Genomic DNA, 21,193 nt, shown 5'->3' with positions numbered 1-21,193 from the left:
TCATTCTTAACACTTCTGGACATTTCTCAAAGCTACTGAAAGTTAATGGAACAAATAAATTCATTCAACATAGCAAAAGAGGCAATGTGAAATAAAAGGCAGAATCTTTCAAAACGGAACAGTCCGTAAAGACGAATTTTTTAGAGGCACTTAACATGCTCAGACGAAGAAGCTCAAATTGAATGAAAGTTGCGTACATATCTGAGGATCACTCATGAATTTTCGCTGATTTTTCTGAGTTACCTACAGAGAGACCTACTCAAATTCGTGATAGCAAGAAATCTGTTTCTGCGCAGTAATCCAAATCTAGTATCAACCTTACTATCAAAGACTTTACTTGGCACAACAATGCAATAGAATAAAGATAAGGAGAGGTTGCTACAGTGGTAAAAACTTCCAAGGAACAAATATAAAACAAAATGCAGAAGTAAAATAATGGGTTGTCTCCCATAAGCGCTTTTCTTTAACGCCTTTCAGCTAGGCGCAGAAAGTGTGAATCAAGTATTATCAAGAGATGAAGCATCAACATCATAACTTTCACAACTTGTCACAATAGGTATCTTAGATGCTCCATTATCTAAATTTCCCCTAGTGGTACTAAGGGCTTTGTCAATTTTAGGCTTATAATAGTTTTTTTTGGCTTAGGCACCTTAGAGGCATACATGAACTTTTGCTCCTTACCCACATAAACTTTCTCCTTAAACTTAAGAGAAGAAAACGTTGAACCCAAGGTTCCCATAGCTTCTTCAAGTTCACTAATCCTATGGGTTTGATTATCATGAGTAGCACAAGTTTCTAAGACGACAATTCTCTCATTAATTCCACTTAGAGATTTATCAAGTTTATTAGTGTTATCAAGTAATATTCCCAATTTAGTCTCAACACTTGGAAGATTTTTCTCTATGGCCTCCAACTTTTTCATGACATCTTCAAGAGAAATTTCAATTTTAGTTCCATTAACAGGTGGTATTCCAACTAGACTCTCAATAATGCAACTAGCTTCTAAAGTAGGAGTGCCTAGGAAATTACCTCCCGCAAGAGTATCAAGAACATACCTATTCCAGCTAGAGATACCAACATAAAAATTCCTAAGTAGGATAATAGTGGAGTATTTCTTAGTGCACCTATGATGAGCATCACTAATTCTATACCAAGCATCTTTAAATCATTCTCCCCCTTGTTGTTTAACGAACGAACTTCAACTTCAGGATTACTCATTTTAGCAATAATAAAAATAAGTAAAGCTAAATAAATAAAATAAAGTAAATGCAAGTAACTAATTTTTTTGTGGTTTTGATATAAAGAAAGCAAACAAGACAGTAAATAAAGTAAAGCAAGTAACTAATTTTTTTGTATTTTTAATATAAAGAAAGCAAACAAAATAGAAAATAAAATAAAGTAAAGAAAGACAATAACAAAGTAAAGAGATTGGATGTGAGAGACTCCCCTTGCAGCGTGTCTTGATCTCCCCGGCAACGGCGCTAGAAAAAGAGCTAGATAACGCGTGAAGCACACGTCCGTTGGGAACCCCAAGAGGAAGGTGTGATGCGTTCAGCAGCAAGTTTTCCCTCAGTAAGAAACCAAGGTTATCGAACCAGTAGGAGATGAAGGCCACGTGAAGGTTGTTGGTGGAGGCGTGTAGTGCGGCGCAACACCAGGGATTCCGGTGCCGACGTGGAACCTGCACAACACAATCAAAATACTTTGCCCCAACTTAACAGTGAGGTTGTCAATCTCACCGGCTTGCTGTAAACAAAGCATTAAATGTATGGTGTAGAGAATGATGTTTGTTTGCGAAGAACAACAGGGAACAATGATTGCAGTAGATTGTATTCAGATGTAAAAGAATGGACCGGGGTCCACAGTTCACTAGTGGTGTCTCTCCAATAAGATAAATAGCATGTTGGGTGAACAAATTACAATTGGGCAATTGACAAATAGAGAGGGCATAACAATGCACATACATATCATGATGACTAATATGAAATTTACTTAGGGCATTACGATAAATAACACAGACCGCTATCCAGCATGCATCTATGCCTAAAAAGTCCACCTTCGGGTTAGCATCCGCACCCCTTCCAGTATTAAGTTGCAAACAACAGACAATTGCATTAAGTATGGTGCGTAATGTAATCAACACAAATATCCTTAGACAAAGCATTTATGTTTTATCCCTAGTGGCAACAGCACATCCACAACCTTATAACTTTCCGTCACTGTCCCGGATTCAATGGAGGCATGAACCCACTATCGAGCATAAATACTCCCTCTTGGAGTCACAAGTATCAACTTGGCCAGAGCCTCTACTAGCAACGGAGAGCATGCAAGATCATAAACAACACATATATGATAGATCAATAATCAACTTGACATAGTATTCCATATTCATCGGATCCCAACAAACACAACATGTAGCATTACAAATAGATGATCTTGATCATGATAGGCAGCTCACAAGATCTAAACATGATAGCACAAGAGGAGAAGGAAACCATCTAGCTACTGCTATGGACCCATAGTCCAAGGATGAACTACTCACACATAAGTCCGGAGGCGATCATGGTGATGTAGAGTCCTCCGGGTGATGATTCCCCTCTCCGGCAGGGGTGCCAGAGGCGATCTCCTGAATCCCCCGAGATGGGATTGGCGGCGGCGGCGTCTCTAAAACTTTTCTCGTATCGTGGCTCTCGGTAATAGGGTTTTTGCGATAGAGAGTTTAAGTAGGCGGGAGGGCAGAGTCGGGGGCGCACGAGGTGCCCACACCATAGGGCGGCGCGGGCCCCTCCTTGGCCGCGCCGCTTTGTGGTGTCGCCACCTCGTGGCCTGATACGTCCAAAACGTATCTACTTTCCCGAACATTTTTGCTATTGTTTTGCCTCTAATTTGTGTATTTTGGATACAACTAACACGGACTAACGCTGTTTTCAGCAGAATTGCCCTGGTGTCTCGTTTTTGTGCAGAAACTCAACTTTCAGGAAAATCCCCGGGATTAGTTCCAATGGGCCTATTTTCATAGAAGAGGGACGGAGCCAGAAGACCAGAAGGAGGGGGGCCACGAGGTGCCAACCCCATAAGGCGGCGCGGTGGGCCCCTAGGCCGCGCCGCCCTATGGTGGCGATGCCTCGGGCAGCCCCAGGTGCCTCCCTCTGGAGTACTTAAGGGTTTCGACCTAAAAACGCACGGGGGTTAGACGAAATCGCCAGAAGACATCCAGAACACCGCCGCCATCGCGAAACTCCGTCTCGGGACCAGAAACTCCGTTCTGGCACTCCGCCGGGACGGGGAATTGGAGGAGATCATCGCCATCATCACCACCGACGCCTCTCCATCGACCAGCCATGTTTCCCCCATCCATGTGTGAGTAATTCCCCCGCTGTAGGCTGAAGGGGATGGTAGGGATTGGATGAGATTGGTCATGTAATAGCATAAGATTATTAGGGCATAGTGCCTAGTGTCCGTAATTGGTACTTTTATGATATTGTTGCAACTTGTTATGCTTAATGCTTGTCACTAGGGCCCGAATGCCATGATCTCAGATCTGAACATGTTATCAATTCATGATGATATTCATTGCTTTATGATCTTACCTGCAAGTTGTATACACGTATTGTTGTCCGGAACCCGAGGCCCCAAAGTGACAGAAATTGGGACAACCGGAGGGGAAGGCGGTGATATGAGGATCACATATGTTCACGGAGTGTTAATGCTTTGCTCCGGTGCTCTATTAAAAGGAGTACCTTAATTTCCAGCAGATTCCCTAGAGGCCCGGCTGCCACCGGCTGGTAGGACAAAAGATGTTGTGCAAGTTTCTCATTGCGAGCACGTACGACTAAATATGGAACACATGCCTATGGATTGATTAGTACTTGGATACCGTTTTATTACTATCCGCAAATGCCCTACCTTGATTGTTACATGAGTTTCTCTCATCCATGCAACGCCCGTTCATCCATCCCTGTGCCTACAGTATTTTAATCCTGCTGTTTACTATAATCACTACTGCTGTCTTTGTTACATTGCTACTGATATTTCACTACTGCTACTGCTATAAAACTGTTACTACTGATAAACTCTTGCGAGCAAGTCTGTTTCCAGGTGCAGCTGAATTGACAACTCCGCTGTTAAGGCTTACAAATATTCTTTGGCTCCCCTTGTGTCGAATCAATAAATTGGGTTTTACTTCCCTCGAAGACCGTTGCGATCCCTTATACTTGTGGGTCATCAAGACTATTTTCTGGCGCCGTTACCGGGAGCATAGCTTTATTTGCAAGTTCACTTGGATTGATATTGTTCGCTGCAAATTCTCCATCATGGGTAAACCTCGCGATACTAAAGTCGCCATATTACCATCCACTACAAGAAAAGGTACAACTCTGAGTACCTCTGCTGCTCTTGATTCACCATCTGTGATAAGTCAACTTGTTTCACCACCACAAGCTTCACATGCTGGTTCTTCTGTTGAATCTGAAAATTCTTATAATTTTGATGATGCTTCTGCTGTACTTGATGATAGTGGTTCGTTAGGATCTTTTCTAGATGCTACAATTGCTAGGTCTACACAAATTGAAAATACTGAAACTCCTAATGAAAATGTTGTTACACCTGTTAATTCACCTGAGTCTGTTGAATACTCTAGTGATGATCTTGATGAAGATTATGTGGAACTTGATGATGATTTCATTGATAAATGCAATGCTACTACTGATGCAAGTAAAATTAAAAAGCTTCTTGCACAACATACTGTTAGATATAAACTGTCTCCTGATCCTAAATTTGCCACATCTCCTATAAACATTAAGGATAAGGATTATGATTTTTCTCTTGATCTATCTCATATATCTATTGTTGAGAAAACACCTTTTTGTGGTACTGAAAAAGAAAGTGTTGTAGAACACATGAATGAGCTTTCAACTCTGAGTAGCTTGTTTTCTGATGATATCAAGAAGCGTACTTATTTTGTTGCTAAATTTTTTCCTTTCTCATTAAAGGATGATGCTAAAACTTTGTATAATAGTTTACCTCCTGATTCTATTGATAGCCCAAGTGGTTTGCTTGATGTTTTCTTTCGGAAATACTTTCCTGCTAGTGCTCAACATGTTGCTTTGCAGAAAATTGATAGTTTTGACCAGGAAGATGGAGAGAAAGTGCCTGAAGCTTGGGCAAGATTTTGCTCTCTTATTAGGGCTCGACCTGGACATGATCTGGAAAAGTATGATTTACTTGATATATTTTATAGTGGACTAACCATTGAGTATAGGGCATACCTGGATAGTTGTGCTGGTTGTGTTTCCAGGAAAAGAACTCCAGACGAACCTGAAGAATTATTGGCTAGAATAGGCCGAAATCATGATGATTGGACTACACCTGAACCAACCCCGACGCCAATATTGAAGAAGAGGGGTTTGATTAAATTAAATGATGAAGATATGAGGGAAGCCAAGAAATCTCTTAATGAGAAAGGTATTAAATCTGAAGATGTGAAGAATTTACCTCCCATAGAAGATTTATGTAAGATAACTCTCCCTTCATCCATGATTGAGGTACACTCTCTTCAACGCTTTACTAGGGAAGATATTCCGTATTCAAAACCTCCTGCTCAATGCTTAGATGAGTTTGATAATTATATTGTTAAGCAAGAAAATTTTAATATGAGAGTAGAGAATCATTTAATGGAAAATTCTCAAGCTATTAGTAATTTGCATGATATTGTGGAGAGAACCTCCAATGATGTTAAGATGCTTGTTAAACATTTTCGTATGGTTCAAACTCAAATTGATCAACTCACTAAAGTGCAAAATGACATGTTAAAAAATAGTTCTAAAGAAAAACATGCTTATGAAGTAACAACTAGAGGCGGTGTTTCTACTCAGGATCCTCTATATCCTGAGGGGCATCCCAAAAGAGTTGAACAAGATTCTCAACGAATTGAACCTACTGCTCCTTCTAAGAAAAAGAAGAAGAAACATAAAACTGTTGTAGAATCCTCTGAACCTGTTAATGATCCTAATAGTATTTCTATTTCCGATGCTGAAACTGAAAGTGGTAATGAACATGATAAAGATAATGATAAGAATGATGCTTCTGATAAAGAAGAAGTTGAAGATGAACCTGAAAAGCATGCTAAAAATAAAAAGTATACTAAAGAAGATTTTATTGCTAAGAAACATGGTAATGAAAGAGAACCTTGGGTTCAAAAGCAAATGCCTTTTCCTGCTAAGAAACTAAAATCAAAGGAAGAAGAACACTATAATAAATTTTGTGATTGGATGAAACCTTTGTTCTTGCAAATCCCTTTGACTGATGCTATTAAATTGCCTCCTTATTCAAAGTATATGAAAGATATTGTCTCTAAAAAAAGGAAAATTCCTAATGAGGAGATTTCCACTATGCTTGCTAATTACTCTTTCAATGGCAAAGTTCCAAAGAAGGCTGGGCGACCCAGGTATACCGACTATTCCTTGTTCCATCAAGAATAATTATGTTAGAACTGCTCTATGTGATTTGGGAGCAGGTGTTAGTGTTATGCCTTTTTCTCTTTATAAGAGACTTTATTTCGATAAGTTGATACCAACTGATATATCTTTGCAAATGGCTGATAAATCTACTGCTATTTCTGTTGGTATATGTGAGGATGTTCCTGTTCAAGTTACTAATAATTGCTTAATATTAACTGATTTTGTTGTGTTGGAAATGCCTGAAGATGATAATATGCAGGGGCGGATCCAGGATTTGAGCATAGGGGGGGCGAGAATGGCAATGCAAAAAATAATGTACCGTATTTTCTGCTTTTATTGTGAATTTAGTACCAGATTATTTTTAGTCAGGAGTGTGCGTGTAGACTGAAATATAATGGTACCTAACTCCTCTCCCAATCAGATTTACACTAACAATACAAATGTGGTACATAATTATTTCTCTTGGCTCTTAAGGCATAGGAAACTTTTAAAAACAAATACACCATTATTACAATCAATATTTTCATCTTTTTAATGTGCTTAGTATACAAGTAGACTGAAAGTTCCTAATAAGTAGTTTGTAACTTTAGACCAATGCATCAAAATATTAAATGATTAGTATGTACTTGCATTCAATCTAACAAGCTACTACGAGCCAATAGTTTTGTACGATGACATACCTTAGGTCTGAGGATTGTGAGTCGATCAGATGCCTATGCCGCCGGGTTGGAGACTCGGATCATAAGTCCGAAATTTAGGCGCTCGTAGACGGTAGACTATGTGGTTGCCGTGATGGCTTTATATATAAAGCCGGGCCTAGGGCCTTCCGTTTAAAAGTGGCACCCACACTATGGTGATCCATGGAGATTACGTCGACGGTCGACGATGTGTCCAATGCTCCCGGCGGCGGCTGCCCTAGGCGGCTAAGGGGACGGCGACAATTGAGTCAAAGCGATTCTGGGGAAGTTGCTATTTGCATAGAGTTAAACCGATCGTGGAGTACCAAGTAGTGTTGGGCTTGGCAGGCTTTGAGTACTCTCCTCGTGGCTGACCATCGTGGGGTTGTCATTGATGGACTGGCTAGTTAGCCCATTCTTACGTTAGGCCTCTTAGAAGAATACGATGTGCTAATGGACTTCCACTAATAGCCGCGTACTAATTGCAATTAAGGAAAGCTACGTACGCTCGGTACTACTACTACTAGTCCCCGCTGAAACTTGATGGGGGTGGCCGAGCCATAGGGGGGGCCTGGCCACCGCTCGCCCCCCCTGGATCCGCCTCTGATAATATGTCTATTATTCTTGGAAGACCTTTTATTAACACCGCAGGGGCTGTTATTGATTGCAATAAAGGAAAAGTTACTTTCAATGTTGATGACAAGGAACATACTGTTTATTTTCCCAAGAGGATTGATAAAGTATGTGGAGTTAATACAATTTCTAATGTGAGAACTATCAAAGTGGGAGTTATTGATTGTGCTATATATGAGCCTAAAGAAGGATATCAAAATATTATGATTGGATCCATATCAATACAATACAAGGTAACATGATTGATTTGAGGTTTATTTCTTCTTATGCTATGTAAAATTTATTTGGTGGCAAGACTTGATCAACCTTGTTAACAAATACATTTTATATGCATAGAGGAGCTAAACAACATTTCTTTCTTCCTCCACTTGTTTTACTCGCTGTAGCACTACTTGATTTGCAAGATGCTTTAGTTGTTTAGAGATTTCAAAATCTTTTTCTGCCCAGTAATAATAATTTTAACACCCAGAAATGTGCATTTTTCAAAGTTTTCAAAAATTTACAAAAATTATACCGTTGGTCTTATTTTTCGAAGAGCTACCTGGGAGCACCTGGGGCTGACCAGTGGGGCACCCCAGGGCTGCCCCCATGTGCCGGCGCGGCCAAGGAGGGGGGCGCGCCACCCTGTGGTGTGGGCCCCTCCTTGCCCCACTTATTCATCTCTTCCTCCCATTCTACTCTCTCTCCCGAAAAAACTTGTACCAACTTTCTCTCACTCGCGTTTTTGCTCAAGAGCTCAGGATTTCTCGATCTCTTTGCTCAGCCTAGATTTCTGTCTGAAATTTGGCACATTTTCTCTCCGGTATGTGACTCCTCCGATTATCCAAATAGAATTTTGTTTGGTTGAGTATATCTTGAATATTTTGCTGATGTAGGTAACATGTTTAGTGAGCTTGCATGCTTGTTCTAAGTTTTAAAAATTAGTTTTGATGCATGTTTAGTACTCTACCAAGTTCCTATAGTAGTTTCCCTCGATTATATGTCTCCAAATCAACTTTTATAATGTTTGTTGAAAAATTTCAGAAAAGGAAGATGGATAATTATAACTTTGGAGAAGTGTTCGAACACTACAACAGGATAGAGCTTTGGTAACACAGTCTTGTGTTACTACAGGTCCAAAACAGTGTTACTAGGCTATATAGTAACATATTTTGAAATGTGTTCCATTAGGCCGTGTTACTAAGTGGTGTCACTAGTCACATATCGTAATTGTTACCGTACCTTCAAAATTGTGTTACAATTTATGTTGTAGTAACATGCATAATACGTGTTACTACACGTGCCGGTAACACATTTTTGATAACATAGTAACACTAATAGTAACACATTTCCGTAGATATAGAACATGGGTGGTAACATATTTTTTTAACTATAGTAACATACTTAGTAACATAATAGCTAATTATTGTAGTAACAAGTTTTATAAATATAGTAACACCATAGTAACACTACTATCCTAGTATCACAACATAATTAATGCATTTATTTTTTTATTAAAAACACGTAATTAGGTACCCAAATTTATGGAATATATATTTGTTGAATGCAATAACTACACATGATAAAATAATTAATAATTTTATTGAAGCCTGTCACATCATAAATTGAAAATATCAAGATATTTAGTATGAATACACATGTGCGTATCATACATGTGCATTACAGTAAATTAATACCAATACAATTTGTGCAAGAACGTCACATTGGACTAAAGAAAACACGGTTGTGAAGAATATTACACCATAGTCTTTGGATTGTTCAATGAAATAAAAATATCTTGTGAATAATATTACATTCTCCAATATATCAATATATGTAAACTAATATTTGATTCTTCAAAATATTTGATTCTTGATCCAACCGGAGACTTCAGCTGCAACTCAATCATGCTTCTTATGAATCTGTAGAAGAAAATTGGACTTTTTGTTATATGATTAAACATACACAAATTTCATTCTAGAATACAGAAGAAAAAAAATTAACTTATAAAATCTGAAGGCCGAGCAATTAAAAATCCTTTAGTAAAAGCATCACCAATTATCTCGCAACCACATACTTCCCTAACCAAATCCTAGTTACCCAGAATAAGTTCATCTATGTCCATATGCGCAAACTCAGCACCTAACTCGGTACCAGCTGGCTTAGTTGCAGGATCGATACTCCAAATATTTTGGAACCAACCTATATAATGATCAATATTATAATTTGACGAAAATAATGATATATTTTGCATGATCAATATGCCACTGATACACATGATCGTAGTTAAGGAAGAATATGACGACCATTCACTTCATTATGGATACACATGCATGCACTGTTTTTTAGGGGGAAAAAACCAACAATGAATACTCCACCGATTAACATGCAACATCAATAGTTGATGCTAACTCTGAAGAGTACACATGCGTCGCTTGTACTGCTCACTGGCGCGACCAAGCAAGATCAGAAATCGAGATTAACAATCAGCTACCTCAACATGAACTGAACATGCTCTAGCTGCATGAAAAATCCACGATATTTCTATATGTTTATTGCATCCTGCATGTAGCTTAATTAGTTTAGGGGGTTCTTGTCCAGCGAGATTGCAGCTAAGGCACGCGGAAAGCGAGATGTCAAGCTGATGTGCGATGAGGCATGCAAGACATGATGATGCGTGCTCTCAGATCCAAAAGGGTCGTGTGAAGCGGCAAGGTGCGTGAGGCCAAAGCCAGACCATGGACGATGCGTTAGAGCTAAGAGAATAAATAAGTTATTTAGTTATCTGCATCTGAGTTGTTAGCCGTGTGCATGTGCATGTTAGGCCTAACCGTGATGTCCAACAGTTATTATAGGAGGTAGAAGTGGCCATGATTAATTAGTGGCTTAGTTTATGTGTTAGTGGAAAGCTTAGTGCATGGATGGCTCAAAAGTACGTTTAGTTTGCTTCGACAGGGTGCGTGTGTCCATATTTAAAGTCTTGTAGACCATGTTTATTTGACAAGACTCCATACGAGGTCCTAACTTTATATTCTGAATAGTGCAACATCAACATTTTCCATGGTTCTCGGTTTTGATAAAACTGAGGATACTTGCTCTCATATGAGGAGTTATCATAGCTCCCGACCAATTGTGAACTCTAGTAAACTTAGACCAATCATGAAACTTGGAGCAAAAGAAATATTTCCTGTTAAGTAGGATATATTTATGGTGACACCACTAGTTATCATTCAATGATGATCTCTAATTTAATCCCAACCTAGCATATATTACCACAAAGAACTAAATAATCTAGAGCGGATATTAACCTTCAGTGAAGTACGCCTTCTTTTTTAGGTAGTCTCCTGTTGGTCTAGTCTTGCAATAGATTTGCCTGTCTGATTAGTCGTTTCCTCACCTACAAAGAGAAAATAATAGTACATGTGATGGAATGGTATTCATTTCCTGGAGCTATAGAAAGCTTCAACTTCAAAACTCAAAAGCATGCAAATATTCAGTGCGGCTCCTCTACAGTTATAGTCTAACTGTACCGTACAGTAATTGAACATATCCGATGTCCAATTTAATCCAACGAACACTATCGTGCGCCACCTTTTCACCATGCTCCCGCCGGCCGAGGAACCTACGGCCGCGATGGTAGCGGTTGTGGGGCCGCCTCCCACGCTGCCTGAGAGGACCAACGGTGTCCTCAGCCTGTGCAGCTCCGATGGTTGCCGACGCCCATCGCAGCTACAGCGACGACCTCGTCGCCGCAGAGGTCTTCCGCGTCAAAGGCCTTCTTCTCCGGCAGCCAACAAATGGTTCTCTCGCCTGCCAATCCTACCACAACGACAGATATTGTTGTTGGCCTTACCGAACTAGCAGCACTGACTTTATAATTTGAATTCAATTGATTGAACTCAGAGGCAGAGCAGCCATGAGATCACACGACGCGGAGGGAGAAATTTGCTGCGACGTCTATCCGCAGGGGAGCCGTTAGATTGAACTGGACATCATTGGACGTCAGATATCTCAACTACTGTACGGGGTACAGTAGTAGTTGAACTGCAGACGATCCACACCCGCAAATATTACCTCAAGCACAGAATAAATAAAACGGTCTTGTTTCATTGACATTATCATGCTCGCCATCCTGGTTTGGAAGCACGGCATGTTAAGCAAGTAATTATTGTATATTTTATGTTTTCCACATGACTAAGAGAACTTATAACCTGTTCGAGTGAAAGAAGTAAAATATTATCCTCAGACATATCATGTTGCATAGACGAGCGTGCTTCAACAGGCCCACCACATTGGACTCTCTACAAACTGAAATGCTATTATTATAGTTCCAAGTGACAAGCAATGATATAGCCATGTATTGACATTACCTTTGTTTTACCATGTAGTAGTGGTAACCGAGAAATAACATTATCGTTTGATTTGAGATTTTCCTACAGAATTCACAAGTTTAGTCCCAGTCTTCAGATAGATCATGAACAGACAAGACAACAATTGGTAAATATAAGATAGGAGTAGGACAGTGGGTGTCAATCTAGTCTGAGAGCTACTTATTAGCTTATAAATTTTCTTGTTGACTGAACAAAGATGCCTAAGTTACTACTCCTAATAACTTAGAACTGATCTGACTGCTTGAGAAAGAGTGCCTCACTTGTATGCTTGGTTAATCGGATTGCACAACAAAGAAAGAGTTCATCCGATCCATAATTTTTTAGAGCAGTTAAAAGGCAGTTGCAAATTTCCCGTCAGTAGTAGTTAACTGAACAAATGGAACCCAAAGGTATAGCTCCAGGTTGTTTCTACTGATCGTTTCAGGTAGCCTATATTGATTTTGTCCTCTTCTATGCCAATGTTAGGAACAAAAATTGATAGTTTTTCCTATTTTCAGACTTCTAGAAATGCAATTACCAAAGTGACGGGGTTCCCAAAATGTCCCAAACCGATATTTGTAGTTTACCAATAAAGACAGTTAAGTCATGTCATCACAGCAACAATAACAGAGGCGCTAGCCTAAAGGAAAGTCCTCGTGCAGGTTATCGAATATTGCAATTACTGAAGATGTTCCAAATCAACCTCAAGCATCAATCAGAGGGAGCACTCGGTGGTTGTCGATTTACCTACTGGTGCAGGGGCCTGAAAAATTCATGTACGTGCTAGAAGGGTGGACAGACCTTGGCAAGAAGACACGACCGCGAGCAGATCGATGTGACAGGGAGCAGCTAGCGGGGTGACCGGCCTGACGGGGAACGACACAACGGAGCGGCCGGCATGACGGGAAGGAACGCACGGTGGTGGTGGGGCGGCGCGGTGGTGAGTACGAGGGCCAGGGCGGCGCGGTGGTGGCTAGGGATGCGATGCGGGGCGGTGCGGTGCGGTGATGGGGAGGGCGATGGGGGCGGCGGCGAGGAGCGCACAGTGGTGGGCGAGTCCGCGCGTGTAGATCAGATAATTGCGGCGAATTGGTTTTGCGCTGATCCATCAGAATCACTCAATATATAGGAGCTATTAATGGAGGGAAAAATGTACATTCGCGGAAAGGACTAAAATTTTCCCTCGTCTGGGTTTTCGTCTCAGCCAAAATAACCAGATTGGCAGCGCAAATTTTTTTTTTTGCCAAAAGGACCTTAAATCTATTCCCTCGGGTCTTATGTAATTGACTCAAATTTAGCATAAAGTTGTACTAAATCCGAATTAATTAAAAGAAACCGGAAGGAGTACTTATCAGAAAAATAGCTACCTCTAACGGGAAAAAACATTGAAATCCCTGGGACGGGGCTGATTGTCCCCTTTCAGCCAGGATGTAATTTATACATAGATAACTTGAGCGAAATTTGGTGAGAGGTACAAGGAGACGGTATAATATGTGATTTTTTACATTGTACAACCAACAGTTTGAAAAAAGAAATAAATTATAGAAGTGTGTCACAGAAAATAGAAAATATTATTTATTTATTTATTTATTTATTAGAGCAAGACTATTATTATAACTTAAGAACTAACAACTTTAGGGATTTATATGGTCGTACACTTTTGTGTATTTATATAGCCATGTAGAATTTAATTACACAATCTAGGGCAACACGTCATTTGGTTATTGACGCGCCCAAGTGGTGAGCGTACCCTACCTGTCATTTTTGGCGAATCTCTTCGAAAAATGTATAAATAGCCACCAAGAACCTTTCGTTGGAGGATGCAATCTATTTTATGAAGAAAGAGAGGGTTGCCCACAACGTCGACCTGCTATTCCAAGCCAAATTAGTCTTGAAATTACATGCAAGATTCCTACGCAATTTTAGATGTATTATGAGAAGGTTTGTTGTATGACCAAAAGTGACATTGCGAAATCTTCTTCCATATAACCACTCACAAATAATCATGGGAGTCAGGTCGGTCAAATAGAATCCTTGTTGCATCCCCCTTCTAGTTTCGTGCGGACCCCAAGAGACTCGGGATCGACCCTATAATAGAGCTTGTGACGTTATTGGTCAACACATGATTATGTGTTACTCGCACTAAAGTTTGTAACACACTCCTGCTAACACATATCTCTGTGTTACTATATCAATAAACTTGTATCACATCACCTCTCACACATATTTACATGTTACAGTTTTGATATCTCTGTAACACAATTATGGGTCTTATATAGTTTGTGTTACTGTCGCTAGTTGGCACACAAATTATGTGTTACCGTAATTTTACCTGTAACAAATTTTACTATCTGTTACATGACTGTGTTACCAAAGCTCTGTCATGTTGTAGTGGAAAGAGAGACGACAAGCACGGGGAGGCCCTCAAGGGCATCCACTCGGATTAGACGATCCTATAATGAGGATGTCATCGCACCGAGCTTCGAAGTTGAAGAGGATAATGGAGTCCCTAATGCTTGATCCTTTCCATGTTATGACTTTTTGCGCAATGCAGGGATGCTCGATGATTTCTTGGTCCTCACCAATAATGTGGGCCACCTATATGGAAGATGAGAGGGAGCAACACTACATGCTAACTTAAAATATTTGTTGAAAGCTTTCAGTTCAACAACACGCACTACAAACCATCAGTTACATTCAGGATTTATGATAGGCCTATTAATATGAAGTTGAAGGATTTTTGTGTTGCATTGGATATTGCCCCTGTAGGTACCGCGAAGAAGATCGAGAATAATCCCAAGGCTTTGCTGGAGCTCTATCGAGAAGTTACCAATGATGATAGCCGCACCATTCAGCGCGACAAGATAAGAAACATTCAACTCCCTGCCATTAGATATTTCGCTTACTATCTTGCTACTAGCATCCTTGGTAGGGAGAACACTAGCAATATTTCTAGTTATCATCTTGCTTTCCTAGTTGCTGCACTTACTGGAAAGACACCTTATCATCTTGGTGCTCTTGTTGCTCGTCGTTTATCTAACAAGGGGCCTATTTTTGGAGGAATTGTCGCCTTACGTATTATTACATATCTAAATCTTCCTCTTGACCCTACTGATCAGAAATTAACTCCTATAAAGCTTGATATTGCTGCTATGAAGAGTCACCAATTTGTTACAACTGACTCTAGTTTAGATATATTGTCTATAGAATGTTGTTTACTGACGGGGATGAGAGGGAAATCCCTTTGCCGCAGACCAATTTGTTCAGTATTCACAGAAAACCGTGGTCGCGCTCTAAGGAGGAGGTGGATGAGCAGCTGAGGATACATGGGTTCCACCAGCAGCATGACTCCGAGGACGCCGAGCCCTCCTACGGGTACACCGTCACGTATCCTGGTGCGTCTTACAGCACATACCCGGAACAGGATCCATCTTCGTCGTACTACGGAGGTGCCACTTCATGGGCACCATGGGGTTGATCTCCACTTAGGCCAAAAGCCTAAGCTTGGGGGGAGGTATACCGGCATCACTCATTCATTGAATATTACAATTGCTGGATACTTGTATATACTTGTTTAGCTTCTTAAAGTGGTTTTCTAATAAGAGGGAGATGATATTTGGGAAAGTGCTGTTTGAAAACAGATTCTGGACTGATACCAAAAAAATTCTCAAAAACAGCCAGAGCGTTATTTTGCGAAGCCAATTTTTGTGCATGTTCCCCAGGTTGTTATCTAACTTTCATTAGTTGAACACTTTTCGAGATGAGCAGCGGAAGAATTTCTTAAAAATCGATTACTGTACTGCTGTCAAGTTTGACGAATTTCTGCTGCTTTGTGTTTATGTGACTCTTTTAGTTTTCATTTTCTTGTTTTTTCTTTGTTTCTTTCCTAAAACATAAAAAGACCAAAAATATTTCTGTTGTTTCTCTTTACCATTTGCTTATCTTGGTTTCTTGCTCTTATTTTGCTTTATTTGCTATCGTTGGTTTGCTATAAGAAAATCCAAAAAGATTTTGCTTTGTTTGCTTGTTTCCTTTTGTTCTTGTTTCCAATTCAAAAACACCAAAAATATTTATTGTTCTTCTTTGGTTTTGTAAAGTTCACTATGGAGTTCAGCGGTCTTCGGTGGCTGGAGCTTGGTTTTCATTCCATATTATTCAAGCTACACAACTGAAAGGTAATAATGACGATCTACGACAACTCGATTGTGGTGAGAGGCTGGTATGAACTCTATTTGTTTTCATTTTTGTACATATACTCATCCATGTGAGCATGCTTAGTTGGTTCATGTGAGGTATATGTCATTTAAGAAAGTCTAGTAGTTCATGATCTCTCATGTTTAGCTCCAATTTATTAATATGAGTAGCATGTCATAAATATTTGCTTGCATTATTTTATTCATAGATAGGTATGACATTGTGGTAGCCTCCTCTGAATAATTCACTCGAATCGACTTGGCACATGCTCACGCATGCATATTACTGAAAAAAAGTCAATTAAGCCTCGATGATTTACTTTACCTCAGAGTTCTTGTATCACTTTTATGCCTCCGTTAATTTATTTTGTCGCAAGCATGATTATGACGATTCATTGCTCTCTTGATTGTCGCTTTCCGGTCTATTGCTAGCCTTCACTTGTATCGAGCAGGAACGCTGCTCGTGCTTCCAAACCCCCGAAAACCAAGTTATTCCGGAGTGTCCACCATAAATACCTATGCATGGCATTTCAAACCATTCCAAGTAAATTCTCATGTGCTACCTTTAAACCTTCAAAATGCTTCTCAATTTGTGTTGATGTTTTATAGCTCATGAGGAAGTATGTGGTGTTTATCTTTCGACCTTGTCATTTACTCTCGACGGACTTTCATCAATGGACTAGTGGCACATCCGCTTATCCAATAATTTTGCAAAAAGAGCTGGCAACGGGGTTCCCAGCCCCAATTAATTAACTTTCATCAATAATTCTCTTCACATGTTTTGCCCTGATTTATCAGTAAGCAACTTAATTTGCAAATAGACACTCCTCCATGGTATGTGAATGTTGGAAGGCACCCGAGGATTCGGTTAGCCATGGCTTGTGTAAGCAAAGGTTGGGGGGAGTGTCATCCATAATAAAACTAAAGTACGTGTGTAAACAAAAGAGAAGATGCACTAGTGGAGAAGAGGCCTTTGGTCCCAAGCAAATGTCCCAGTGCTGAACCAAACCGGGACCAATGGGGGCATTGGTCCCGGTTCGTTTTTTCCCAGGGCGACCCCACAAGCTGGTGTCTATCCTGTAGTGGCCTTTGGACCCGGTTTGTATTACAAACCGGGACTAAAGGGTCCACGGCAGGGCGCGGCAGGCCGTGTCAGGCGTGGCAAACCTTTAGTCCCGGTTTGTAATACAAACCGGGTCCAAAGGCCCCGCCTCTGGCTATATAACCTTGCCCCTGCCCAAGGGTCCAAACACTTGGCCATTTTTTCACTTTCTTCACAAGAGGGGTGTATTGCTCTCCTCTCTTCTTCACATGCACAAGAGGTGTTCGATGAAATGCTTAAGAGGATTTGCCACTTGAGTTTACACAAATCAAGCCACACTTAACTTGCTTTTTTCTTCTTCATCGAGGTTAACAACTTTATCCTTTTCATCTGCAATTGATAAAATGCATGTGTATATATACATCGTGATGTTCTGTAATGGTTTTGATCAGCTTAATTATATCATGCAGATGAATCGGCAATGGATGTACATTGACCGACGGTTTGACGAGTTCACTTCGGGCCTGGATAATTTTATGGCCGTGGCGGAGGCAAACAAACATGGTGGCTTCATGTATTGTCCATGTGTGGACTGCAAGAATACCGTAAATTACGCTCACTCGAGTCTCATTCACAGCCACCTTCTGCGATCCGGTTTCATGCCCGGTTACTATTGTTGGACCAAGCACGGAGAAAGAGGGGTTATGATGGAAGACAATGAATAAGAGGAAGAGGATGATGACGGTTATCCCAATTTCCACGAATACGATGATACTTGTGAAGGCAATGAAGACAATGAAGTAGAAGATCAAGAGCAACCAGATGAGCCTGCTGATGATGATCTTGGCCGGGCCATTGCTGATGCAAGGAGAGAATGTGAAACTGAAAAGGAAAGGTTGGCCTTCGACAAGATGATAGAAGATCACAACAAATTGTTATACCCAACTTGCGAAGATGGCCATAAAAAGCTAGGCGAGCACACTTGGAATTGTTGCAATGGAAGGCGAGAGAACGGTGTCACCGACTCGGGATTTGGAAAGTTGCTCGACAATAATTAAGAGGAAGCTTCCAAGGGGTAACGAATTGCCCGCCGGTACGTACGAAGCGAAGAAGATTGTCCGCCCTCTAGGATTAGATGTGCAAAAGATACATGCATGCATTAATGATTGCATCCTCTACCGCGGTGAGTACGAGAATTTGGATGCATGTCCGGTGTGCACTGCATTGCGGTATAAGATCAGACGAGATGACCCTGGTGATGTTGAGGGCGAGCGCCCCAGGAAGAGGGTTCCTGCCAAGGTTATGTGGTATGCTCCTATAATACCACGGCTGAAACGCTTGTTCAGAAATAAAGAGCATGCTAGGTTGTTGCGATGGCACAAAGAAGACCGTAAGAAAGACGTGATGTTGAGGCACCCTGCTGATGGCTCCCAATGGAGAAAAATCGATAGAGAGTTCCCAAACTTTGCACAGGATGCAAGGAACTTACGGTTTGGTCTAAGTACAGATGGCATGAATCCTTTTGGAGAGCAGAGCTGCAGCCATAGCACCTGGCTTCGTGACTCTTTGTATATATAACCTTCCTCCTTGGTTGTGCATGAAGCGGAAGTTCATTATGATGCCTGTGCTCATACAAGGCCTGAAGCAACCCGGGAACGACATTGATGTGTACCTGAAGCCATTAGTTGAAGAACTTCTACAGTTGTGGTCCCTAGCAGGTGTACGTGTGTGGGACGAGCACAAGCAGGAGGAATTTGACCTAAGAGCGCTGCTTTTCGTAACAATCAATGACTGGCCTACTCTTGGTAACATTTCAGGACAGTCAAACAAGGGATACAATGCATGCACGCACTGTTTGCATGAGCTCGAAGGTGATTATTGGGAAAAATGTAAGAAGGTCGTGGGGCATCGTCGATTTCTTAGGCTTACCCATCCCGTAAGAAAGAAAGGCAAGCATTACAACGGTGAGGCTGATCATCGGAGGAAGCCTCCCCATCGTGATGGTGTTGATATATTTGGTATGGTCAAGGATCTAGATGTAATATTTGGAAAGGGTCTCGGCGGACGGTCCGTTCCGAATGACGATGCCGGACACGCGCCCATGTGGAAGAAGAAATCTATATTTTGGGATCTACCCTATTGGGAAGTCTTAGAGGTCCGCTCTTCAATCGATGTGATGCACGTGATGAAGAATCTTTGCGTGAACCTGCTAGGCTTTACGGGCGTGTACGGGAAGACAAAAGATACACCGAAGCACGGGAGGACCAGCAACGTAGGAAAGACCCCAAAAAGCTGCATGAGAGATTTAAAGGACGTCATTACTCCAGCTACGCTCTTACAAAAGCGAGAGAAGGAAATATTTTTTGAATGTCCGAGCGGTATCAAGGTCCCGTCCGGCTTCTCCTCCAATATAAAGGGAATAATAATTATGGAGAAGAAAACATTCCGGAACTCGAAGTCTCATGACTATCACGTGATAATGACACAGTTGCTTCCGATTGCATTGAGGGGGCTTCTACCGGAAAATGTTTGACTGCCCATTGTGAAGCTATGTGCATTCCTCAATGCAATTTCTCAGAAGGTAATAAATCCAGAAATTCTACCGAGGTTGCAGAATGATGTGGTCCAATGTCTCGTTAGTTTTGAGCTGGTGTTCCCACCATCCTTCTTCAATATTATGACACATCTCCTCGTTCACACTGGTCGATGAGATTTCCATTCTCGGTCCTGTGTTTCTACATAATATGTTCCCCTTCGAGAGGTTCATGGGAGTCTTAAAGAAATATGTTCATAACCGTGCTAGGCCAGAAGGAAGCATCTCCAAGGGCTATGGAACAGAGGAGGTCATTGAATTCCGTGTTGACTTTATTCCCGACCTTAAGCCGATTGGTGTTCCTGAATCGCGGCATGAAGGGAGACTAAGTGGAAAAGGCACGCTAGGAAGGAAATCAATGATATGTAGGGACGGGATTTCTTTGACTCAAGCACACTACACGGTTCTACAAAGTTCCACCTTGGTGGCTCCGTATATCGGTGACCACAAGAACTTTCTACGCTCCCGGAACCCGGGGCAGTCGAACGATTGGATTAGACGTGAACACATGTCGACTTTCGGCGGTTGGTTGCAAAAACATCTCCTGAATAACAAAGATATTGAAGATCAGTTGTACTTGCTGGCCCAGACACCATCTTCGACTGTAGTGACTTTCCAAGGGTACGAGATAAATGGGAATACATTTTACACGATCGCCCAAGATAAAAAGAGCACCAACCAAAACAGTGGTGTCCGATTTGATGCAATAATGAATGAAGGCCCAAATGACACATATTATGGTTACATAGAGGATATATGGGAACTTGACTATGGACCTTCTTTTAAGGTCCCTTTGTTTAGGTGCAAATGGGTCAACAAAACGGGAGGCGGGGTTTAGGTAGATAAGTTGTATGGAATGACAACGAGTGGATCTCAACAATCTTGGGTATAGAGACGAACCATTCGTCCTAGCCAAGGATGTGGCCCGGGTTTTCTATGTGAAGGATATGTCTACCAAACCAAGAAAAAGGAAACATAAGGAAACAAATACATCAAACGATGAGCCAAAGCGCCACATAGTTCTTTACGGAAAAAGAAACATCGTGGGAGTGGAGGACAAGACGGACATGTCGGAAGATTATAATCAGTTTGATGAAATTCCACCCTTCGAGTGAACATTGATCCAAGCATCAAGTTAAATGATGAAGATGCTCCATGGTTACGGCCGAAGAAGATTAATTAAATGATGAAGATGCTCCATCATCAAGTTAATTGAAGAATGTTCATGGCACAAATGAGTATCTCAAC

The 21,193-nt window shown here is 41.0% G+C and overlaps 1 long non-coding RNA gene across 6 annotated transcripts; it reads right to left on the bottom strand.

Moving 5' to 3' along the window:
* Positions 1-9,611: 9,611 nt before the first annotated feature.
* LOC124654315 lies at positions 9,612-13,027 on the bottom strand. Of its 6 annotated transcripts, XR_006988300.1 has the most exons (4): positions 11,959-13,027; positions 11,822-11,879; positions 11,056-11,144; positions 9,612-9,669 (listed from the first exon to the last, which is right to left on the bottom strand). It is a non-coding gene; the product is annotated as an uncharacterized LOC124654315 (long non-coding RNA). The 6 variants fall into 6 exon arrangements; XR_006988296.1 differs by having other exon boundaries at positions 11,278-13,027; XR_006988297.1 differs by having other exon boundaries at positions 11,822-13,027.
* Between the last annotated feature and the right edge of the window lie 8,166 nt (positions 13,028-21,193).

Source organism: Lolium rigidum, chromosome 5, assembly GCF_022539505.1.
Source record: "Lolium rigidum isolate FL_2022 chromosome 5, APGP_CSIRO_Lrig_0.1, whole genome shotgun sequence".
NCBI classification, from domain to species: Eukaryota; Viridiplantae; Streptophyta; class Magnoliopsida; order Poales; family Poaceae; genus Lolium; species Lolium rigidum.
Note: the sequence above shows the minus strand (reverse complement) of the source record. Positions and strands in the feature narration are given on the sequence as shown.